The 27806-nt window shown below is 26.1% G+C and overlaps 1 protein-coding gene across 3 annotated transcripts in view; it reads left to right on the plus strand.

The window, feature by feature from the left end:
- The window catches only part of LOC111620559 (nucleolysin TIAR-like), a 363479-nt gene that overhangs the window by 33260 nt on the left and 302413 nt on the right, over positions 1-27806 (plus strand). The window contains exon 3 of one of the 3 annotated variants that reach the window (XM_023362495.1): positions 26473-26531. The exons of the other annotated variants lie outside the window; for them this stretch is intronic. The gene's annotated coding sequence lies outside the window, so the exon portion shown is untranslated. The remainder of the gene's footprint in view (positions 1-26472; positions 26532-27806) is intronic. 3 annotated transcript variants of the gene reach the window in all.

Here is a 27806-nt window from a genome sequence, read left to right on the forward strand (position 1 = left end):
TTTTTAGCTAAAAAATATTAAATATTTAAAGAATTTTCAGTATATTAAAATTATATAGTCAACCCTTTCCATTGTAAGGATAAATTGATAATATAAAACAACATAATTAGATAAATTAATAATAATTTTATTTTAATCCAGGTTATTTATTATTTTATCAATGGAATTTTATAATATGCAATGAACATTTATTATTTAGTGAATTGTTGTTTTAATACTTAATGGGAAAATTACTTCAGGGGAAAATCATTTTTTAAGTTAAATTTAAATTTCAAAAAAATTTAAAACTTTTTATTAGATTAAAATAATTCATAAATATTCTTACAGCATTTCATAAATATTTTTGTTAGATTTTGAAATAAATGAAACTTATTAAGAAAAATATTTCTAAATCTGTAACTAATTGTGTTGAAATTATAATATAAGAGATGTATATTATTCTAATATAAATGATAATTTATTAGAAATATAATTAAAAGTAATTTTTAAAAATTATTCTTTTTATATTCAAAATTAAGTCATTTAGAAATAATGAATTTCACTATATGTAAACTTATATATACATAATTTTATTTTATATTTAAGTGATATGAATGTTTAATATGGAAGAATTTATTTATTTTCTAAGTATTAAGAATTATTTTTAATAATGTTATAAACAATATTTTTAAAAATACAGTTTAATTTATAGAACTTATTCAGAATACTTTAAGTAACTAATATTCATATATTTTTATAGCTAGTTAGTTATGCTGCTTATGATTTTTAAAATTATTTAATCTTGAATGTCACTGATTAATCAAGAACTTCAGGTGTTGCTACTTTCATAATTGATAGAAATAAGGATAATTCAAAATTATAGTAATATTTTTTTTAATATGACGTGAAAAGGATTTATGAATAAAATTCAGTTCATATATTAAGTTCTAAATCTTGTTGGTAATTAAATCAAATAATAAAGTTTATCTTAATAACTATTTTTTAAATTTGAATGAAATTTTATAGCTGATTTCCAGTTAGATTATAATAATTAATTTTGTGAGATAATATTATAATCATTAGAAATACTACAGAAATTTTATTACATGTATTAGTGTTCTCTCTAGTAAAATATTTTAAGTGACCAGCCTTGCAACATAAACTGTCTGCTATTGGAAGTTTTTCCAAAAAATGTCGGTTAATGACACCAAAACAAAATTCATATTATTACATTCAACCAGATTATGAATTAGTATGGTATTACCTTTAAAAAATAATAAAACAAAATGGAATAATTAATGCTTATAACTAATCAGAAGACCGATTGAGGTGATTTGATCATTCAGCTAAAATCAACCTTGGAAAACATCTGATATATTAAGTATTTAATAAAATGTACTAAATTAAAATTTAAAAAATTATTTTAATTTTAGTTTGCATAATAAATGAAAAATTCATGTGTGTTTAATAATTAAAATTCTTTTTCATACATAGCTCTTGCTCTGAATATAAACTAATTTGATACTGTAAGATTTAACTTTTTTGAAGTGATCAAATCAAAATAAATCATACTATTTTTGCACTTTTTTTTGATAATTATAATAATGAATAAAATTTAAACATGTTTTTAAAAATAAGAAAATGTTATTAAAAATTTATATATAAACTTTGTCTATTACATATAAATTTTGGTGTTAAGTATTAATATAATTACAGCATTTAATGTCATAAAATAATTTTGTTCAGTGCTATTTTATGCTATGAAGAATTGATAAAAATTTATAGCTATGGTATTGCTTTGATATTGCTATTAGTCATTTATTTCAGTACAGTGCATATGTTGATTGTATTTTATTTGAAAATTGTTGAAATGGTAAGTTTAAAGCAACATTAATTTAGGAAATTTGAATATCAAATGTAATAAATTGCTAATTTTACTCGATAAGTACAAAATGTCAGTGTTACAATTTTCATGACAATAATCATATGCAGCAAATTAAATTTTATAAGAGGATCCAAAAATTTGAAGATAAGATTGTATTGGTTTTTATTAACATAAAGAAACTATTTTTATTTAAGGATCTCGTAGAAAAATTTTTTAAAACTGAATTTGATCAATAAACTTACAAATGACCACCAATGTAATTCTTTTGTGCAAATGCATAAGTAGTAATTGAAATTCTTGAATCTGTTAAATTTACTGTGTTTTTGTTTGCATGAGATAAATTTTTAATTTTATAATAAAAGTAATTTAATAATTCAAATTGTAAATTTTATTAAATTTACAGTTACTTTAGTAAACTGTAAATTTAGAACTGTACTTTAGGAAAAAATAAGTAAATAAATATATTTAAAAATTCCTAAAGCAAGGAAAAAATAAAAAATAAATTTATTATTTCTGATTTGTTAGATTTATAAATGAACAATATGAACATATTTTTTCCCACAATATATGCTTCAGCAATGATAAAAAGAAAATGGAGAGATTAAAAGGAATTATTTTTAGATGTTAACTATAATTATTTATTTTTTCTATTTTAAACTGAAATAAATCAAATAGATACTCTTCTGAATTTAATTTTTCCATGTATGCTATTTGTTATGAAAAAAAACATATTATGTTCATAAATTAGGAATTTAATTCATTAAATGGATAAATTTTTATTTTAATTTTATTCTTTTTATCTTGGAAAGATGAATTGCCATGGATATATAAATTTAACTTAGCTACTTATAAATATTTACATTTTATAATGAAAACTTTAATGAATTTGGAATAATAGAAAATATTTCAATGTACTGTAAGAATTTGTCAAAGTCTGAACTAGACAAATGCAATACAAAGTATAATCTCCATAAATTTCAGGATTGGCTTGGCAGGATTAAAAAATATAACTTTTTTAACATTTCAACTTACTCCAAAAGTCTTTTCAGGAAAATTTGAATGTAATGAAATGTTTGATGAATGATTTGTTGAACATTCCATTATGTTCTAATTTTTCCAAAGATGTTAATCTTTGCAAAAATTATCTTATGTAATGACAGGGACCGTTTTTCTACATTAGAAGAACTGGGCATTTACCTAGTTCCCATTACTTGAGAAAAATACATGTAAACCAGTATATTAAACACAGTAAGTAGCACTCAGTAGTTCTTGTTATGAGTGGCAGAAGCTGGATGGATAAAGCATGGTTTTTCCAAGTTAGTCAGATTCAGTGGCACTAGGAATGGATTAATCTATTTGTTAATTTGTGCATTATGTGTTACAAGATGCACAAAACCAGATTCTACTGTATTTATATATATAGTTTAGAAAAATAATCTTTTCTTTGAAGAAGTTATGAAGAAGTTAAGGAGACCTAATCAAATATCTGTTGTATTTGGAGAGTTAGTAAATGGAAGATTAGAGTTTATTTAGGAGATATTCATTTGAGAGTAATTTCTTAATGAGTGTTATGGATGTTATAGGCTGTATTGAAAGGATAAAATATAATGATGTCAAACTGAATAAGAAGATACAAATCTACAATGTCCCACCATATCTCTATGAATTGCAGAATTTTAGTGATATTTCTGGCATATTGATTGAATGAAAGCTTATTATTAAAGATTTATACCTAATAAACTCACAATGCTGGAACAACAGTCAATAACTCATACAGAAACCTCAGTACCTATTCCAGCACTCAATGGAATGGCTGTACTACTTTATGAAGGCCTATAAATGAGACTGAAAATGTTTATATGACTAGTAAATAGGGTGCTTCAGTAGATATTGAGTTTTCTGTTTGAGTTATTGGTTATACCTAAGTCACACGGTGTCAGAATATGGAATTTCTTGACTGTTAATGTAAATTTGCTAGAAAAGGATGCCTGAGCACAGTGGCATGGACAAAATGGACTGTGGACAAAAAGGGCAGTTGCCTGGGGTCCCAAGCCAATATTTTATAAGAAAATAGGTCCTCAAAAAATTTCCCCAAAGAAAAAGTCTGAGGTCAACATGGGGGACCCTAATTCAAATTTGCCTGGACCCCATGAAGGAATAAAATACCACTATCTGAGCAAAAAGTAACAAATACTGACTGTTTTTTCCAATATTGAAGATTTAATATTGCAATTGAGTAATTAGTATGATTCTGTTGTATTTGGATTATGCTATTTAAAAATTGTAACAGAATTTTTAAAGTGAATAAAAGTAACATTTTTATTTAGTACAAGAAAAGAATAAAAGAATTCAAGTAATTAACTAAAAATAAGTAATGATTATTTTATTCATTACTTGGCCATCATATTTTTAGAAGAGATTTATAAAATTTTTCAAAAAGACTAAAAAGTAAAAATTAATGTTTTCATGACCATAATTTTAGAAAAATTGATGATCTGTAAATTAAATTAAATAATCAGGTTTAATATATTTATATAAAATTTTGTAATGACAATCCTTTGATGCATAATCTGTATATCAGAATATTAATAGAAAAATAAGTCATGCTCAAACAATATTATCATGCTCACGCTTAGTAACAAGAATGAAATAGTAATATCCAATATTTTTGAAAGAATATTTTACATTAGGATTGATTAGTCTAATTATACAAATCTAAGAAAACTCTTCTTTGATTATTAGTAAATTTTGTTATTACTTAAGAAAGTTACAGCTTGGTTTACCAGTCAGCAAAATTCTTGGAGCAAGGTTATCATGTATCTAAGATTCATATGTCATAGCATGAGTTGTAGTTTATTGAAATTAATCTGCATGCTACTAGTTTGGACTGGCAAATTTTTTTTAGCAGTTCAATGACATGAGTTTTTATTAAACTACATTAATTTTATATTTAGTTTTTTGCTGATAAGCAATTCCATTTTATATCAAGAAGAAACGTGTTATATACCAAAGATGTTGATTATTAAGTTTTGAATCATTTGAGAATTGAAATGTTTAGAAAGTTCTTGTTTTTTGTAAAAAATATAATAATTTGAGCATAAGACTTTAAAAAGATATAAAAAGACATTAATTAAAAAAAGCACAAAAAATAATTTTTTGTTATCCAAATGGTGGTAGTATTGCATTTTATATTCCATTTTTGCTGTTTTTGGAATCAGATGATGAGGCATAAGTCTCGAAAGATTTTTATTAAATAATGAAATAAGCAATTTTCTTAAAAAAAATAATTATAGCATTTTTATAGCATTTTGTTATAGCATAGCATTATTATAGCATTTTGTTTTATTGACTGAATTTTTTAATTTAATTTTAATTTTTATAGTTTAGTATTAATTATTTTTTTACTTTGAATGTAATTTGTTCTTAAATTAATTTTACTGAAAATTTATATTTGTGATGTTATCTGTGTAAGAGATTAATTTAAAATACTGATGATTTCTTGTGTATTGTTAATCATTTTCTGATTCTTCTTCAGTTCATACTAGTTTGTTCTGTTTAGTGGGGATCAATTCTTAACTTAAAGGTATTATTCAAATCAAATTTAAAAATTGATGAAGTTTTTTTATTATCTGATAAATTCAGGGTTCCTACACACCTGGAAAGTCAGGGATTTTCATTAGTGTTTGGAAAAAGTCAGGGAATTTGTTGAAATTTGTCAAAAAGTCAGGGAATTTGTCAAAAATTGTCAAAAAGTCAGGGAATTTGTCTCCTTAACTGCGTTGTTGATCTCGTTTGCTGAATACGGATGACCATTCTTGCCGCCTGCAGATGTAGCCATCTGCAGGCAGCAAAAAGTAATGCTGCAATCTTTAATAAGAAAATACGCCAGAATCCATTTTGAAATGGTTTTTTTACGGTTCTGAAGCCATATAATTTTACAGTTGTGGATTAATAACAGAGTAAACTACTTTTATGTAATAGTGTTTAATTTTTAATTTTAATAATTCAATGATTATAAAAATATGAAGTTGTTTATTAGAATAAAAAATAAATAAATCAGCGCTGTCCAACTTATCATAGTCCGCGGGCCATATTTTCTTCATCAAACATTTCGGGGGCCAAGAAGGTTGATAAACCACACGACATTTGCATAGTGCTACGGTTCAGTAAGCACTAATTGGTCAGTGAGTCCGATGTTGACGCTATAAAAAGGCGACAGTTCGACACACCGGATATACGTCACTCTCGTCTAAGTTCGACTTGGGAATTTTTTTGTTCAATAATAAATGTGAATTCTTCTTCCTGGAAAAAATAAGACATTCCCTGAAAATAAGACCTAGCGCATTTTTCAGAGCAAAAATTAATATAAGACACTGTCTTATTTTCGGGGAAACACGGTAGTAAAATAATTTTAATATTAATAATAATAATTTAGTAACAAATTTATTCATAGTAAAATGTACTCGAGGGCCGTAAAAATTATTTGGCGGGCCGTATACGGCCCGCGGGCCGCCAGTTGGACAGCGCTGAAATAAATAATTAATTAAAAATTTGTTTGCAAACTTTTAAAAGTTGAAATCGTAATTTATTAGAATGTTCACTTCAAAATAGCTAAATAGATCAGTAAAATTCTGTAATTTAATCATTTTTCACATTTAAAACATTACTACACAACATAAAAAATTATAAATAGTTACTCGACGTTTACAGTAAAATACTGGCGCTGACTTGTTGTTGGCACAAGCTTTTTATATTTGTTGTTACGATTTTCCTTGAATGTACTGTACTGCAAGCATATTTTCCCTCTCTCTTCCGTTTTTTTCCGCAACTTCGATACATAGTTTAATAATTAGTTAACTGAAATGATATTGGGTAACAAATATCACTGATTTTGGCAAATTTAGGGCTTAAAAACTGGCAAGATTGATCATGCTTGTAATAAATATTCTGTAGTTATATTTTCGAAAATCAACAGGTAATCCGATAGTTTAACCAATGTTAACTTGCTTATAATTAAAATTTAAAAATTAAAAAGCTGTAAATTTAAAAAAAAATAATTACATTACTAAAAAATTAAAATAAATTTGATTATTTTTTGTGCGAAACAACACCAAAACAATTTTTATAGTTATGTTGCAAAAGAAAGAGATTTGTAGTTACGATTCTCTGCGCTGAACTTCTATATTTTAATAACGTATAATTGTAATTTCGTTTGTTGTTTATTTCTGTATTTATTTTATTTTATAAGTTTTAAGAATCCCAATTTTCGTAATACTATGACTTCATAGGAATACAAGTGTGAGGTTCCGGAATTGTCCGGAACTAAAATAGAAAAACGTAAAATAATTTAATTATTAGAGAAAAAAAGGAATGAACAGAAATTTTTTATAGAAACTTGAGAAATAGTCTAGACCCGTGTTTCTCAACCGCCGGTCCGCAACTCTAATCTGACCAGTCCGCGAAAACTTTAAAAATATATACTGTACCTTCCATGCGTTGTTCTCAAATAGGAAATATGTGGATTATTAATCCGTTTATTGATAGCAAACTAATAGATTGAACGACTTTGAATACGAAAAACTAATCAAATTAAGTTCAGACTTGGGATTTAAAACATTGTTTGAATCAATGCCCATAACACAGTTTTGGATTAACGTTAAATCTGAGTATCCAGTTTTACATGAAAAGGCAGTTAGGATGTTACTACCTTTTTCAACAACGTACTTATGTGAATCAATGTTTTCAGCAATGGTAATGACAAAATCAAAACAACAAAATCATTACTATTAGTTCCGCCTCACACCTTACAGTTACCACCTTAAATCCAAGAATTGATCTTACTAGCAAAAAAGAAAAGCAGCGATCACATTGATTTGTATACTAATGTACTGGTAAATAAATAACAAATATTTATTGCTCAATGTAGTTTTCAGTTCTTTTTACAACAGAGAATTTTTTTTCAATTAAAAATAATATTGTCACTGGTCCGCTTAAAAAAAAGCAGATATTTTTCGGTCCAGCATGAGTTTTGGATTGAGAAACACTGGTCTAGACCATCCTTTCTCAAAGTGGGCGATAACGCCCCTTTGCAGGCACTGGTGGCTTTCAGGAAGGCAGTAGAAGGCTCAGTGATTAAGTATGAGTTTTATTTCTTCTCATCGAAACATTCTTTGATCTCAGAAATAGGATATGGGTCACATCTATCTATCCTATCCATATAATAATGCATGTTTAAACACCATATTTGCAATAACTGTTTTTAAGATATGCAACAAATGGTAATTAAAAAGGTTAAGTTAAAAGTTAAGTTAAAAAATATGGGGCACTAGATTTTTTTTAATCTCAAAGTGGGCAGTGGTCAAAATAAGTTTGAAAACCTGTGGTCTAGACAATGCAGCTCCCAAGATCGATCATTTGGGTTGGAGTTGGATTTTCCATTGTTTGAAATGAAAATAAATACACTTGAGGAGAAAAGGCTAAAACTACATTAATATAATAGTTTTTGTGTTTTGTGAATTGTAATTCATTTTTTATTTTCTAATTATCTGTATTTTGAAAAAAGAGAATTAATACTAAGAAGTTACTCTGTATTTTGATTGTCCATTTTGTAAAAAAATAAAAAGATTTTACAATAAATTAGATGCATTTGTTAGAGAAGCAATAGTATAAACTTACATCTATTCCTCTTTATGTACAATCGTTAATTTTTTTACGTAGGAAAAATGCTTTATTTAAAAACTTTTAAATTTAACTTTTTGTTAAAATTATGTTGCTGTTTAAAAAAATTACTCTTTTTGTTGAAAGATTGATTTTAAAATTGTGTTTCTAAGTCAAGAGTTCATTTTAAGCACAGTACCCAGCAACAAACAGTATTTGTTTATCAAAAAATACTGTTTGTTGATTTTATGTTATCTGTATTTACTAGATTTACATACAAATAATAATGATAAATGATGATAAAATAAAAAGCTTGTGTTTTGTTTGTAAATTGCTTATTTTTTCATTACATTGAAGTTTTGGATTCTATCAAACATTTTTCTACAGGATGTATGTACTGTATTTTTTTAATGTGGCAGTCTTTGAAGCATATCAACTGTGCAAAAAGAGGCTAGATGTACTCAATGTTAACAGTAAATGCTGTTTTATTATGTTGATATTCCACACTAAAAAATGTGAGGGTCAGGGAATTTGGACAAAGTTGGTCAGGGAAAGTCAGGGAATTAAAAAAAAAATTTGAATAGGAACCCTGTAAATTGTTTGTTTGTTATGGCTATGCAACACTTGCTGATCTGCCTAGGGAGATGCCTTCTGGGAGGTCTTTTTAAGGGAAACTGGCCTCTATTTAGGCGTTACAGACATGGGGAAAACCAGAAAACTCCAATAGCCAACCCATCCAAGCGAGGTGTGAACCCATGACCAAACTTCCAGTGTTCAGGGTACGAAGACCGCTTGGCCACTGGTGGGCACATCTGATAAATTGAAAAATTAAGCTACAATATTATAATAACGTAATATTTATTAAAATTTGATAGCTAAATGATAAATAATAAAATTGCATATCGGAAATAATAGCCAATATTTAAACTTGTCTTTCTAAATTAACTTTTAAAAATATTCCAAATATTAAATTTATATCATTCTCATATATTTGCATGTACAATACAAGAGATAAACTTGATGATTTAGGATACCTTCATACTTTCTTTAACTATACAGCAATTAGTACTTGTACAGACTATATTATTATATATTTTTTTAATGTAGATGAACTCTGTAGACCCATTTTCGATTTTGGGGATTGATTGATTTATTTCTTTAAGATACAGTGGCAGTGCCAACAGAATATGATAGCCACTCCTGAAATAACAAAAATAACAGATATTTCTAAAAAACTGTAAAAATCGAACACTTAGTACAAACGAACAAGCTTTTCTAATGTTTTTGAACTAGCCTATAATCGTTGCAATTAAAACTGACGTCATTAATTGCAATGATTATAGGCTAGTTCAAAAACATTCGAAAAGCTTGTTCATTTGTACTAAGCGTTTGATTTTTACAGTTTTTTATCTTTTTATTTGATTTCTTTTTCTTGAGAAAGGTCATTTAACATCACCGAAAACGTTTGAAGTAATAAACTTCGGCTGCAAGATAAGGTGTAGTAGTATGTTTTGTTTGTTATTTCTAAAAAAATTTCTAAATGAAAGTAATATGTATATCCACTAGAGAGAAAACTATATTTGATTTTATTTCATAGTTTTTATACAAAAGCTTCATATTCTTATTTATATTTTATTTATTCATTTGCATTTGTATATAACATACAAACTATACTTTTGTCCAGTTATTTACATAATCTTGCAAGTCTTTATTTAATCATTAGAACAGTGTATTTAGTTTTTTCTTAAATTATAAATAGGTTCTTCATTTAATTTTATTGGTTTTAATACATTTATGTTGATAATTGTATTTCTGAAGATAATAGAATGTTAGTTTTTCATAAATGTTTGTTAAATCTTAAAATTTTTAAGATAAGATTATTTGTTTTATGCTTTATAACTATTTGTCTGAATATTTTATTATAACTATAAGCCTTTTAATCCAAGATCCACTATACCACAAAACCAGTGAACCAGCATAAAAGAACTATTCATTTTTAGAAGCAAATGTTTTTATCCATTTTTAAAAGGACATCTTTAGGCTGGTGTTCTAAAATTTGAATTGCAGATTTTTGGAACAGATCATAAACTTCATGTAGTCATTGATGATTGGAAGATAGTTGATTGACATTGATTAGTGGAATGTTTGTATGTAGCAACTTGCATGGAATTTGCTTTTGTTGAATTTATACATATTTTTCACAGGTTTAGGATTGCTCTATCCTCTTTATAGTTGATGGCTTTTGATCATTTTGACCATGGCTACCTTGTAGATCTCTATTAACTCCAGATATCTGATATGTGATCTATCTACTGTTCTGTGTATGATTTTGGCCTGATTGAAATGAACCATCACATCAGGGTCCTTGGCATGTGGTGACAGGGTGGTGGTTGAGTAGACCTTTTGATATGTCAGCTTGATGTGATGTAGTGGATCTTGAATTAATGTTAACCAGTATTGGGGTGTTAAGCCTTAATCCTGTCTCTCTCCCCCCGGGGGAATTTCGAAAAATCCCTTCTTAGTGTGCGTTTTCGTGACGTACCCTATCTGTGTACCAAATTTCAACTTTCAACTCCTAACCGTTTGGGCTCTGCACTTATTATTATCATCATCAACCCATCTCGATTATATATATAGATTATGAATAACAGCATTCCAACAAATTGAAATTTTTGGCTTAAATGTGTTTATTGTTTTTTTATTTTTATGATACTTTCAGTCTTGACGAAGTATCATAAAAATAAATACTTTTCTATCTAAATAACCATTGTTTCAAATGCTATGGATCTTTTTGTGACAGTTTGAAAAGTATTGTATAAGATATCTGCTTGATAGAGAAGAGAATTCCATCAAAATTTATGACAGTTGTATTTAGGTTACTGGCTCAAAAGTGAATAACAGCAATGCTATTTTTCTATAAAAATATTAATGGTTGCATTAAATGCAACCATTAATATTTTTTATTTGTATATCTGATAACAAACAAACAAAAACTAACTAAATAGAACTAACATAAGTAAAAAAAAATCTTTGGAAAATAATACAATTAATAAACAGTATTAAAATATTAGTTTTACTATCTTCATATTTCCCTCCTTACTTTTGATATTTGTTGATAGCACGATGTCATATGAATCATGGGGTTTTCCTCCTTTATTCTTTCTACCCTTTGGACATTAGAAGGGCATTTTAATCATTAGAAGGGCATTTTAATTGGTTATAGGCATAACTCACAATGGGTCTAACTGGGTGGTAAGGGACAGGACTTTGTATATCAAAGATTAGATTGTCCATGAAAAATTCCCTGGTTTTTCATCTGGATTCAATCCTAGATTCTAAGAAAGGCTATATTTGATAAGTTAAAACTGCCACATAAAACTATATTTGAGTTATGAATATTAACTAGTGTTGAGATATCAATGTAGAATATTAAAAACACTGCTTCTCCTGTATTGAGAGACATAAATGGAAATTATAAGTGAATTAAAATGGGGCTTATTATTATTATGGCTTTACCAGCTTGGCTATCATGCCACAGTTTTAAACAAGTGTTTTTGTCTTTGATGTGATAAACATTAAAAACAAAAAAAAATCACTCTGGGAATGACAATGTGACATCAAATTAATGGAATCAACAATGCAAATAATAGCAATTGAATATAAAACTTAGATTAGAAATAAACTTTGAATAAATTTATTTATTGTTTTTAAAGTTTATTTCCAATTTAAGTTTTATATTCAATTGATATTATCTGGATTGATAATTCCTTGAGACATGACATCATAATAATAAATAATCTGACATAAATTGGCAAATGTTGACAATTTACTTTTGTTGTTGCTTGTATATGCATGTAATTTATCAAAACTAATATTTGCTACTGTTTCCATTTGCATGGAGAAAACCATGCAAAATGGAAATGATGTTATCAAATCATCAAATTTTTATTTCTTAATAGTGTTGCTAATATATCATGACAGTATAAAAATTATTAATCTTGTAGCAATGCTACAGTACAGCAATTTGTTCATAATTCTTTCACAGGTCCAAAATTTCAATTGATATTATCTGGATTGATAATTCCTTGAGATATGACATCATAAGTGTACTGGTGCATTTTTATTGAAAAATAGAACTAAATAACAGTAATGTGAAATCAGAAATATTTAGTCTAGTAATTTATTTCTGATTTATATTAGATTTTAATTTCTTATTTAAATAGCATGTATGAGATGAAAATATATTTCAATTATTTCAATGATACACAATTATTTACTATGAACCAAATAGCTCTACTAAACATGGATGGTAATGGTTGGCTTCAGTATTATTTACTATATTGAAATTACATTATCGTATATACAGAATTTCAGTTGATGTTAAAAAGTTAAAGTTTTAAATAGATTTAAGTTAAAAATTTTTTTAATTTTTAAGAGAGAGTAGTATCTGTTTTTAATAGATGGTAAGCACAGACAATATCAATAAAACAGAACATATAAAATATAAATTTAACAGATACCATATGCAAAATAATATTTTAGAAAGTTAAACAATTTTTTACTTTAAAAGAAAAATTTTAACTTGAAAAAAAACAAATTTTTATTAGAAACTTATTTTAATCTAAAGCTTTGAAAAGATTAACCCAATGGCATTTGGTCTGACATAAAACTTATACAATCTTGTAATCTTGTTCTTATGCAACTTTGGTTTACATTTAGAAAGCATTATGCATTCTGTGTAGTTGTCTATGCAATCAATATTTTCACTTTTTACATACCATTTCCTACCATTATGCATTAGGTTAATCTTTTCAAAGCTTTAGGCTAAAATAATTTCTCTTATAAAACTTTTTTTTTGTATGCTTTTCAAATTAGACTTTTTTGTTTAACTAAAAAATTGTTAAATTTTCTATAGTATTATTTTGCATATGGCATCTATTAACTTTAAATTTTGTGTGTTCTATTTTATTTTTTGAACAAATCTGTCAAAAAATTTTTTAATATTTAATTTCAAATTTATGTTTTATTGATATTTTAGAATTTTTGTACTTAATTCTACATAAGTTATATTTTATGACTGATAATGGTAAATAAATTTATTTACTGAAAATGCTTGCTTTTTGTTGTCATTTTGTGTTTTTTATTTATTAAAGTAACATCAAAAGACTATTGCTTTCTCTTTTTTTATAATAACAGGTATTAAAATATTTGACGTTTTTAAAAAATTTTAATATAAATTAATGTTTTACTATACTGAAATAAAATTTATAGCAGAATTTCTAGATTACAAATAAAAGTAAATGGATTATTGATATAAATAACCAGAAATTTATATCAGACTAAATATATAAGTAACTCTCAAATATCATGATAGTTATATTCCTTTATAGGAATATAACTATCATTGTTAAAAGGACTAAGAACTTGTATAAAAGAGGTGCTATGTTCCAAGAGCTAACTGATGAGGTGTGTATCTATGCTCTTTAATAATTTTTTGAAATTTTTCTGGATGCTGTTTGACAGCTGTTATCACCAATTCTTTTTATAATGAAAAGTGATTTTAAAAATCACTCATCCTTTTTGGCAATGATCTTCCAGGTTTTTTTTCAATATTGGCTTTCGGAAATAAGTTATATTTGCAGAAATGGACAATCCTGCAGTAACAGCAGTTGTAATTTCTTCATGATTCTGATTGTTGATTCATTTAAACTTGTGTTTTGTAATGTATAACATCTTTTTCCTTTTAAAACCAATTTGCATTTCAAAATTTGCATCTTTGATTTCTAGAAATATATTTTCTTTTGAGCAGTAGTGTTTTTACTTTAATTTGGCATAATTTAGGGCTAGAATTTTAATTCACAGGACAAAATTATTTCAATATGGTTCTTATGAACAAAGCTTTGTAGATTACATACTACAACATCTGAGCATTTTCTGAGAGAATTTTTTATTAACAAATGTTTTCAGCCACTTTCCATTGGCCATCATCAGGTTTTTAATCAGTTTTAGAAAATGTTAAACAAAAAGTTCTATTTGTGGAATATTTTCTAAAACTGGTTTAAATAAACGTTCTTTCAGCAAACACTCAGGTGTTGTGGTAAATTTGTAAACTATCTTTGCTGAATATTTCTGGACTGAAAGCTTAGTAGTACATATTCAGAAATTTTATCATACAAAATGAGCATATAAATTCACAATAACCTTAAAAGTTACAAACTGCATGTTTTGAAGTCACAATTTTTAATAGACTCAAACACAAGCATAATTTTAATACCATGTAGCATGGAGATAATAAAACGCAGGATTTTTTAATGGCTAATTAGCCATTAAAAATCCCTGCCCAAAAATGGCTTTCATTAGCTATTGTAATTTTTCAACATTTTGTGATAATGCGTGAAGTGCCCCTATACTTCCACACCACTTGACTGAAGGGTCAACATCGTGTCAGTGATGACTATGTCAGGATGGAAGACATTGCACAGTCACTATAGCCATTTATTTATGTTTATCGTTAGGTCATAAGCGTGGTCGCGTGCTAGGCAGTCGGATTCTGGACAGAGGAGGTCTAAGAGACAGCACGGCGGAAGAAAAGCACTCAGATACAAGTTAACAAAATAAGTACCCATTTATTAGCACAGATTTTATACTGACAATTATAGTGAGTCAATTAGGATTTTAGTAGCCTTGAACGTGAGAGAGAGTTCATAAATAACTGCGAGTTGTTAAATATCTTGTAGTGGGGTTTGAGGGTTTGATGCTCATTGGCTGGATGATTATATGTTGACTCAATCGGTTAGAGAAAGTTTTTGTCACTGTAGTCCATCCTTGAAATGTGATCAGTGAATAAGGAGTATTCATAGGCAAAGTATCCGTTAATGAAGGCGAGACACAGACATGACTGGACCATTGGAGGATCGGGCGACGACACTGAATCAGTTGTTCATTAGTATCTTAAAACAATAGCATACCTCAGAGGTCAGAAGTTTGTGGGAAAGGTGTCATTCTAAATGCTGAGAAAGTGAAAAAGAAAACTCTTTTAGGTCATATACTAGCTACATCTTGGTGTTGTTTCCCTTTTTTAGAAGCATCTTTCCTTATTTAGTCCAGGTTTTGACAATTTCCATTATTTTAATCTGATAGATGATTAGATTTATCACTTCAAACTTTTTTGCAATCTTTGGACTAAGAATGATGCTTTTTATACTAAACTAAATAAAGGTGACATTGATCAAGATCAGGGGTCACCAAACTACATCCCTTGGGCTGGATCTGGTCTGCGAGGTCAGTTCATCTGGCCTATTGCTGCACTGTGCCACAAATGAGCTAAAATATAATTATCACAGATTGTGGATAAACTTACTATGTAGAAAAAATTAAAATAAGTGTAAGTAAAAATGCCAAAATTGGTCTAATCTAATTTTTGCATCTGACAGTAATATAATATTTAGGAAAATCTGTGAAATAAAAAATTCGGTGACCTTTTGCAACTTTGAATATCAGACTGCTATTTGTGTAAGTACTGTTCCTGCAATGAAGTTTTTAAGAAAAGCGATTACAAGCTTGCTGCAGTGATTGTGTATTGGTTAATAAATATATTGATTATCTTTATAATAATTATATTGATTATCTTTATTTTTTGTGTATTTGGTATACTGTATTGAACAAAATGCTTATGCGGCCTGCACTCGTCATTCTCTGTTATCTGGCACTCTATGGAAAAGTTTGGTGACCCTTGATCAAGATGGTTAATAGCTTGTGGATAAATTATGTATCTGTAATAACTTGACTTAACTATATAATTAGTTGTATACTTTACTGGTGCTGACAATTTTCTCATCTGCTAAAACTAATATTCTGTCTGAACTACATCTGTGTATGCTAATATGAAAAATATCATTAAGAGTGTACTGTGTTTTGCAGGAATTTTTTGCACTTTGGTACTTATGATGGCTTTGTATTGTTAATTTGTAAAGAGAATACCCATTGCAAATTAAATCATTACTCATTGATCTATGAAACTATAAAATTATTAATCTCTCTTCTTGGCTTGTTTATGTGATTAGCTTTTACATTCTATTTGGAAATGAATTTTCATTTGATTGAGAAATTAAATTCTCAGTATCTTCTTGAATGTTTATCATAATTTTAATTGTATACATGTTCAGATAAAATTATATTAATTTCTATTATTGAGATTTTAATGGGATAGTCAAGCATAAAAGTAAACAGAATACCTTTAAAAAGTAATAAATTAATTAAAAATTTGAAAATAATTTTTTAAGGACTCAATTTAATCTTGCAATCTTTAATAAATAATTATGTATAAAATTAAGTACTTTATTTTCTAAACTGCAAGTATTGAATAAACCAAATTACAAGCTTTAGAAGCAAGGATAGTATAATAGCTTAAAAAACATTACATACACAAAAATTTATTATATCATTTTTATGTTGCATGTAAAGCAGCAATACATGCTTAGAAATAATATAAACATATATAAACATCTAAAAGCCTGATATTTTTGTAATAAGCTAAAATAAGCCAAACAATTGCTGAGAATCTGGCAAGCATTAGTCATCATCTTTTATTAAATTTAATAAGGTTGCCAAATGCATACCTCTAGTACCGAATTACATAATATTTAATCATTAACAGTAGCAGTAAAGTAGCCTGAAAATCCAATAATTGTTTAAAATAATGTAATTTGAATATATATAAACTGTGTCTATATTAAGTTTTGCAATATAAAATGATTATAATTGAACAATAATACTACAGTATTTTTATATTCTGAATTATATTGAATAAATTATATCATATTAAAATAAATTAAATATTGTTAGGAATATTTAATTAATAGGTAGAGTTAAAGTGAAAACATTAATAAAATTAAAGATTAAACTAAATATTATTATAAATTGAAAAAAAAATTAAATTTTAATTGAATTTATGAAATAGCAAAGAATTTAAATTGTGAAAGTTAAGGAATAATTTTTAAAAATAATTAATTAGGTGAGAGTTTTACAAATAAAATATAAATTACAATTAAATTAATATTTAAAAATTTAAAGTTATTCTGAAAAAATTATGGATTATATACTTAATTATATTTTTGTACTGTTGTTTTTGAATTTGATAGATGATGTTTTTAGTTGATACTTATTCAACTTATTTAAATGCTTAAATTCAAATTATTTATATGAAATTGAGATTTAATTTAAGTACACTTCTGGATGTATTAGTCTGTGCTATTTGTACACAAAAAAATTTAGTGAAATTGCATTTGCTTGATTATCTATTTTTAAAAAATCTGTGATGATAATATGGCACAAAGGAAAGATAGGAAAAGGATAATAGGGAGAGGTAATATCCGCAATAAAATAAAAACCTAAAGGTGTTTCTTATCTGGAACTCACTGTGGAATGAGTTCCAGATACTGAGTGATGTTGATATAGAAGTTATTGGTCTATCACTCAGCAATCGTCTTTTACTATCTTTGACAATTTAGTAATTTAATTTATATCTTGCTAATAATCTTTCTTTTATTTCTTCTCTTATATTTGTTCTCTTATATTAAGTTTTTCTTATTAATTTGTGAATGATTTTTGCACTTTTTACAGTATATTTATAATAAACAATGCATTAATGAATTCAAAAATTCATTAATGAATGAATGTATTAATGAAAATTGAATAAAAATAATATATAAAAAAACTATAAAATAGAATTTAAATAAATATATCTTATAGCAGTGGAACAAAATAAGTACAAAAATTTTTGAGTAAAATATTGTTAATCATCCAATACATTTATCCACGATAAAACAAAAGTGGTAATAATAATTTTTTTTATACTTTAGCAATATTATTCAAAACAATATTGTCCATTTAAGTTTTTTTTGGTCTTTCATTATTATAAACATGTGTTCATTTTTTATGCCCATTATTTAGTTGTAATTTTATTATTATTACTATTATTTTTTAATTTTGCAGATAATAAAAAATTATAGAGGAAATATCAGAATAATATGAAGAATATAAATTGACTGTTTTTTAGTTACATATAAATGCTTTTCAAAATACTTTCTGAATGCTTATGATTTTAAAACATTGTACTAGTCTGCAAATTGAATCATTTATTAATTGCCAGAAGTATGAGTACTTTTTTAGTTGAATTTTTCATGCTGATTAAAAAACTGTATTTTAGTTTTTTGTCTATCAGATAATAATTTTAAGTTATGATTATTACCAGAAAAAAATGCTGAAAATGTACATGAATGGTAGTACAGCTGTATAATTTTATATTATTACAATCAAGGAGAAGTATATTACATTGAATTAAGTATTGAAATGTTGTACAGTTGACATTTCAACTGTATAACATTTCAACACTTAATTATTAATCACAATGTCTTGATAATATCTATTCATCAGATTTATATCTTGGTGATCTCTTTTGAAACCCCTGTTTATTACTAATTTTACCAAGATTAGGAGGGGATATAAATGGGAATACAAAAAAGTGTAATTTGAATGATAGTTGGTATCCTATTTCTTTATATACTTCTAGAAACTTTTGAATACCATTCTTGTAGTTAGAAAACTTGTAATTATGGGACTCCCTAGAAAGTTAATGCAGAACTGTTTGAAAGTTTTCCAAGCTTTTGTTTCTTCATCATTCATAATACTTTCAAATTTTTCATCTTGAAGTAAAATACACCTTTACAATATCTTGATCCATTCCAGCAATATCTTGTTCATTCAGTTTGAGAAGTATCTGTTTTAATCTTAAAGTAATTTTCTGACCTTAGGTCTGAGACTTACTTCTTTAGTTTTGCAGCAGTTGTGTTGGAAAATTTATTACCCAGAAACTGCAAACCTATTGAATTTGTTCTTTCAAATGTTTTGATGAAGGTTTTGTTCAAGCCATGCTTTATATGGAGATGTGGGACTAATATTTTCTTTGGGTTTATCAATGGCATATTCTGGATGTTTTATTTTGCAGATTTATAAGTTCTTATTGGTCATGTCTGACATAATGCTATTCAGTAGAATAATTGCTCTATATGCAAAGAAAACAACAAAATTTAGTAAAACCACCTTTCTTACCAATAATTTAAATTTCCATATATGTTCTATTGGTGCAAGTGGTATTGAATTATTCCAGTATTATATTCATGTTTTTGTAACTCTTTCAAATGAACTGAATGATCAATTAGTATATGTTTTTAATTTTACTTTAGACTTTGATGGGAAGCATCAATAAATAAATGCCAAAGCAATAGATTATATTCTTGTTTCAGTTTATGGAATAATTTATTCACAACATTATAGTAAACCATTGAAGCATCCAAAAGGAAAGTTTATTAAACCTTCATTTTGTACTATTTGGTGTGATATTTTGATGTCTTTTTTGACCAAATTTTTTTCCTTTTTAGTTTAGAAGTCAGAAATTCTTTGTTTTTTTGACAGGCAGAGATCTCTGATGAAATCATTTAACTCACTTTGCATGAATTGCAATGTTTTTGAACTGTTCTCTTTGGGTATGTATTCAGATTCAGAGGTGGTGCCATGATTAATGCTAACTTTGTAATTTATTTTTTTCAAAAATCTGCATTCTGTTCTCTGGAGGAGTTGGTACAGGCAAATCACTACTGTGATCAAATAGTATCAGAAATGGTCCATTTAAATTGTGTGTGCAAGAGAGTGCTGTTGTCATTTTTCATCATTTGGTATAACTTTTATTGACATCTAGCAGCAACCCATGTCATTGTCTATTTTCATATGCAAATAAACACTTGTTTTGTGTGTAAAGAATTTTTGCATCAGCAATTTTTAAGAATGTGGAGTGTAGTTGATCAAGGAATATATTCAAGGAAGGCAGAGAACATTATTATATGAGAAAAAAATTAAATTCAGATTTGAAATTTGTTTTAAGCACTAAGAAAATTACATTACTTTTTTCAGCAAAAATTTATTGTTGATCAGTGTTATATAAAAGTAAATACATTATTTTCATTAATTTTATATTTAAGAAATAGATAATTTGGATAAAATTTACATGTAATGAAAGAATTTAAACAATTAGAAATGATCAATCAAATACAAATAAACAATATTATTTTTTAAATCAAACTTCCTTTGTGCTTTTGAGATAAAACAAATATGCTTAGATGAATCTTTCTAAAGATATCCATACCTATTGATATACTTTTTATTTTTTTGTATTATTCTAAAATTTGCTGAAATAATATTTTCATAACCAAAAAATCTCATTTTTATTCCTATGCAGCTATCAATAATGTTTAATATTAACAGTAAAAGCTTTAATTCCATATGTGTAGTGTCATATTGTTTGATTAATAAATAGATTTTATTGTTTTTCTAATTTTTGTGTGAATACATTTTTGAAATTCACTGATAATGAGTTTCGGATGATTATATTTGAGTAGAATTATTTAAGAAAAATATGTAACTTAATTTTTTTTAATTAAAAATTTTGACATTAATGTTTTTTTTAAAATACTTTTTAATAATCTGCATACTATATTTGTTGGTTATAATTAAATACAGAAAAACAGCACAAAATACCACCACATTTTTAAGAATCCTGTATCTCAATGAAAATACAGTAGAAATTAAACAAGTTTCATTAAAATTGGGTTATGGATTACCAAGTTATCACCATTCTTTTTTCTACTGATGGTGTCATTCTGTACAATGTCAGTTTGTGAAGTTACTGATTACTGTCTTAAAACTATATTTAAATTTAAATCATTTGATGGGTTAATTTAGGTGTAGTATTGAAATTATCTTGTATTCTCTCTATAACTTCCAAGTAGTAGACAACCCAATGGGCTGTGGGTAAAATAATACTGTACATAACTATAAATTTGGTTATAACTTAGAAAGATAATGTGAGTTTTAATTATTTAAATATATAAAATAGAATGGATATGTGTCTGTCCTCTATATGCTTCTTAACCCTTTGACCAGGGCTTCTTAAACTTTTTTATTCATGACTCCATTTATAATTCTGATTTTTTTTTGCGACCCCCCCCAAAATATAAAATAAAAGACATATACAAATTTGCAAAAACAATAATGGTGTACTACCACAGTTCACTCTTGTGTTACAATGGAACAGAGACAACTGAATACACTGAAAAGCGACAACACTACACTAGTTCACACTACAGTGTTGCTAAATCGTTGTCTCGCTGCACCAGAAGTGACACAAAGCGCACACCTATGACACAAAGTGTGCCATTTTCAAACTCTCACAAATTATTTTCAATATTTTGCATTAAAATCTTGCGATTCCAAGATTTATCTAAGCGACCCCAAATGGGGTCACTACCCATAGTTTAAGAAGCCCTGCCTTTGACAATATCCATCTGTATTTTAACAACTTTCCTCAGGAAGAAATACAAATTAAATGCATTTGAATACAACAAAAATTTTTAAAACAAGTTAAAGTAAATATTTTAAATGTTGATAGCTGGCAGGATCTTTCAAATTATGAATAAATGAAATTATAAAGATATGTATGTAAAACATATAAAAATAATAATAAAAATATAAAAACAAATAATACAGAAAATTTTTGTTAGTTTGAAATTTATGGGATGAAATAATTGCAACTTTTTGAATTATTGAGTTTTAAATCATTCGAGATTTACATATTTCTGTACAATATGCCAAATGCCATGTAACAGATGTAATTTTTAAGCAAATGGAATATGGCTACATATACAGAATGCTATTTTTGTTAATTAATAGTAATAATAATATAAATGTGAAAGTAAATAGCTTGTGTCCAATGAGAACATCATAGGTTGCCAGATAGGTTTATAAAAAAGTAAAGCTGGATTCCTCAAAATTAGCCCAAATTATCATTAAAGTGACCCAAAAAATAGTAAGTTTCCTAAATCTAGTAGCCCAGAGTTGTACAGATATCTCAATCTGCTACTTCTAGCCCAATCTTGCAATCCTGAAACCCAGATGTATTTTATGAGATAAGAGAAAAAAAGGGTAGTCCATGGGTAAGGTGACACCCAAAAATGTGTTACTGTAAAAGCAAATCAATGTTGACCAGATTAGAGCTGTTCTTGGTCTATTGTTCTCTTATAGTATGGTGGCACTTTGATCTAAATGAATTAGTTAACATAGGCATTTACATACAGTTTTATGACAGAATTTTCATTTTAAACTTTGAAGTAGTTGTATTTTGAACTAACTGAATTACTTAACATGCAAATCTCTATATCCCTGGCAGGACAAATAGTTCAAAATTCCATTAGTTAATAACTCTACTATCTGAGTTTGAATTAATGAGGATTTCCTGTAGCTGAGTATGAGTATTAACTCAATGCACATGATATGAGTTCATATAGTGTCATTTGGCATATATTTAAAAAAAGGTTCTCCATACCACAGGTTACAGCATTGGCTCTCACCTTGTCCTGCAGGACTAAGGTTTGAGTCTGAGATGATCCAAGGTTTATTTCAAGGAAAAATCTCTAAAATGAGATATGTGACAGCATTACACATCAATATCAATATAAAAAGCTACTATTATCTATTACAGTATCTTTTATTCTTTACAAATTTTAAGTAATAACTGACCTAATGGGCCATGATCTAGTAATGATTAAATGTCAATATTACTATTAGAGCCTTGCTTTTAAAACTAGTATTTTGTCATATGCAATGAATTCAGTTTAATTTTGGCAAAGTGATCCACAAAAAATTGCTGAAAAATATACATTGACATGATTTTATTGCAGAAAAAGAAATAGGAACTTCAAATTAAAGTATCTGAGCAATTTAAAAATTACATTGTAATAACACAACATAAAGCTGTTTTTTGTTTTTGATTTTTAGATACTTATAAATTACTTTATAATCATCTAAATAAAATCTAAAAAGCAAGGAGGTTAAAGAAGAGTTTTATTAATTAAATTTCTAACTCTTTAAAATATGAAAAAAAAATAAAAAAAAACATTCTGAGTTATATTAGCTTTAATGAATTATTTAAATTATGAAAAATTGTTTCTAATTTAAGTTTTTGAAGTTTTAAATTTCTAATTTTGAAATTGGAATGAAATTTGTCTGATATATTTCTACATTAATTAATACTGAATTTCAATTTAAACTAGCTTATTATTCCATAATTAGTAACATTGTAAATCATAAAAATTATAAATTTTGTATTATAATTGTTAATAGAAATAATTAGTTACTTTTTATGATTTGGATTTCTATATCATATCAGTATAAACAAATAAAAGTTGAATTCAATTACAAAGTTGCAATGTTTAAAATTGATGCATGGTCATTTATTATTGGGCTGCAATTTGAAAAAATTGTGGATCTATAAATTTTTATTGTTGTTTGTCTCTCCATCTGTCTTTCCTTAATCTCAAGAATGGTGTTAGATAAATGAAATTCAAGACCAGATATGAAAAGCTTAGGTGCAAGAGGCCCTGATTAACTATATACGAACTTCTAGTGCAAACCGGAAGTCATGTTATTTTAATTCAAAAATTTTCTCCTGAAAGGAGTTAGATGACCAGCACAACTCCATTGCTAAGTATGATGTACAGGGCACTATAGTAATAATTTGAGGTGGAAAACTTATATTTTAAATGAAAAAATATGATTGAAAATTGCATCCTGGCATTGTGGTGATGTCATAATAAATAATTGTTTATTTTGTTTTTAATTATTTTAGTTGCATTTTAGAATTTTCTTCATATCTTCATCTTCATATGTATATGTGATTATAGATAATGTATATATATATATATATATATATATATAATGATAAATGAAGCAATCAAAATAGATACATATTTTAAGTTTTATAAAAAGAAAATTGTTAATTTTATTACTATTGTTATTTGTAAATGTTTGAATTCTTAATGAGTTCAACTTACCTTAACATGAATCTTAAAGGTATTGATAGTTTATTATTGTAGTAAATATGCAAAGGATAATTCTTGTTACAAAATGTCTTATTATTGTTAAATATCATTTTTTTTGTTTTATTTTTATTCTTTGAATAGTTAAAACAATTACTTAGAATATTTTGATTTAAATGCTATATTAATATTTCATTATAATCTGATTATCCAATTTGTTCAGTTGCATATATGATATAGAAATTGTATTATATTTGTGCTGCAGTTTTCAAATTACAAACCTATAGATATCCACTGTTGTCCATCCATTCTTCCTTAATCTCAAGAACAGAGTTAGATAGATGAAAACTAAGACCAGATATGGAAAGCTTAGGGCTAGAGGCCCAATTAACTATATATGAACTTCTGGTATTTTTATAGAAAGAATTTTTCTGTTTGGTTATGAACTGGTGATGGTTTATTTGGTGAGTGTTATATAATTAAGTACCCAGTTTTTTGAAATACAGTATATGAACTTCTTGTCTGGACTAGAAGTATATAGGCCATATTTAGTACTATATCCAATAGTAGGGTAATAGGCTACCTTGTATATAGCACATATAGTATTCTAGTGTAACACTACATATGCTACTGTGACAATACAGCAAATATTATTTTAAAAATGTTATTTATTGATTAACACTAAACTTCAAGGCAAGTTATTTATAAATATGGCATGTGTAATTCTGTGTACTGTATACAGTCAGTGATTTTTAAAATAATATGATTATAAATTACAGCCTGACATTGTTACAATAAGTAGTTGCTCATATAATTTAGATTCACAGTTTAAATTCAATATGAATTTTTTTCTAAATTTAATATATAATAATTTAAAATATTTAACTGAAACCAACGTTTTTAATAAGTTAATATTTAGTAATTCAGAACTTCTTGGAAACAAATACATTTCAAATAATAAAAAATAAATGTTTTGACCTAAAAACATAAAATTTAATGTTTAGTCATCAGCAAAGTTAAAAAATTGAGTCACTTTAGATTTAAGATAATAGCAAAATATGATCTATATGATTTCATAAAACATAATATTTTCTAAGGAAATTATACTTATATATATTTTGTAAAAATACTCATGTTTAAATGAATTAATGTTTCTTTATTGAAGTAAAGAATACATTTGATTAAAGTAACAATAATTATGTTTTCTAATGGGAGAAGCAGAAATTGTTTTCATTATAGTAAAGGATAAATAATTTGTGCACTTCTGTATGAGTGAAAATAATAATTATTGTAACATTTACATTAAAGTTATATATATAAAGTAAGTTTAGTGTAAACTTCTTTATATGAGTATTTATTTGTCAAAATTATTGATATTTTTGAATTATCATTCTGCATAAATATTTATGAAAATAATTTAGTTGGAACAAATTTACTGTTAAAAAAAATTTTTTTTCATACTTTGATTAATTCCTAATTTTTTTTTATACATAAAAGAAGAAATAAACATTTTTCAATAATTTTTGTAAGATCTGTTTTAGTATTTTTTGTTTATTCTAATTAATATTACAAGAATTAATTAATAAAATTAGATTTATAATCTTAAAAATATCCATATATATGTCAAAATTTATTTGATAACATCTAAGTGAAAGTTATCATAGTTTTAAATTCTATTTATATAAAATAGTTTATTAAAACAAAATTTATATTTATATTATTTACAGTATGAATCAGTTATGTAAAATTAATTTAAATTATTAAGATTTTCTAGATTTTTTTTTATGTATTCAAATTCATATAGTATTTAAAATTGTAGATATCATTTTAGAAAACATATCAATTTTAATTTTATATCAGTTTTTATTGTAAATATAATTTATGGAGGAAGTATAATTAAATTATTACAGTGGCATCAGGAATAGGTAAAGCAGTTTTCAACTTCTCTTTCAAATTATTCCTTTTTTTAAATTTATTAGAAATTAAACTTATTTCCAAAACCAAGTATTCCGCTTTCATTTCCAGTCAAAAATCATCCTATCCAAAATGCAGTCAGGACTAAAACTATGAACGTCTGAAAAAAGGTAAAGCCTTTCTTCTGTCTCATATTAAAAATATTTATACTGATAGTTTGACTATAAGTAAAATTGTCAGTCAAATTATCACTTGAGTTTCTGGTGATTAAATTTAATTTTTTTTTATCTTATTATTCATTCTTTTAGAATTTTGTTATTATTTATTTTCCTTTTAATCAAATCACTGTTATAATTTGAAATAATTCTTTCCTGTATGTGCATATGGATTGCATGTGTGTACTGTTATTGTGAGATTGTAATATGAAGTGTTTTTCTCTCATAGATTAATTTTAAAAATATTTTAAAGGAGAGATCATTTTTATATAATAACATAGGTAGTGGTATATTTAGAATGGAATTAGTAAATACATATTGTTTCACTTTTTTTTTGTATTTCATATTTCTTCTGTATATAAGGAAAGAGAATATACATATACTTACTGTAATTTATAATATAAAAATGAGTTGGCAACACAAAAGCAGTAATGCTAAGTTGGTAACAAAAATACATGCATACATAACTTCTCATTGCTTGTAGTAGTAAAAAATAAAGCCACTGTGAGTGATGTCATCATACTGAAATGACATCATCTTATATTGANATACTTAATTATATTTTTGTACTGTTGTTTTTGAATTTGATAGATGATGTTTTTAGTTGATACTTATTCAACTTATTTAAATGCTTAAATTCAAATTATTTATATGAAATTGAGATTTAATTTAAGTACACTTCTGGATGTATTAGTCTGTGCTATTTGTACACAAAAAAATTTAGTGAAATTGCATTTGCTTGATTATCTATTTTTAAAAAATCTGTGATGATAATATGGCACAAAGGAAAGATAGGAAAAGGATAATAGGGAGAGGTAATATCCGCAATAAAATAAAAACCTAAAGGTGTTTCTTATCTGGAACTCACTGTGGAATGAGTTCCAGATACTGAGTGATGTTGATATAGAGGTTATTGGTCTATCACTCAGCAATCGTCTTTTACTATCTTTGACAATTTAGTAACTTAATTTATATCTTGCTAATAATCTTTCTTTTATTTCTTCTCTTATATTTGTTCTCTTATATTAAGTTTTTCTTATTAATTTGTGAATGATTTTTGCACTTTTTACAGTATATTTATAATAAACAATGCATTAATGAATTCAAAAATTCATTAATGAATGAATGTATTAATGAAAATTGAATAAAAATAATATATAAAAAAACTATAAAATAGAATTTAAATAAATATATCTTATAGCAGTGGAACAAAATAAGTACAAAAATTTT

Source organism: Centruroides sculpturatus, unplaced genomic scaffold (genome assembly GCF_000671375.1).
Source record: "Centruroides sculpturatus isolate CEXI.00-Female unplaced genomic scaffold, Cexi_2.0 scaffold76, whole genome shotgun sequence".
NCBI lineage: Eukaryota > Metazoa > Arthropoda > Arachnida > Scorpiones > Buthidae > Centruroides > Centruroides sculpturatus.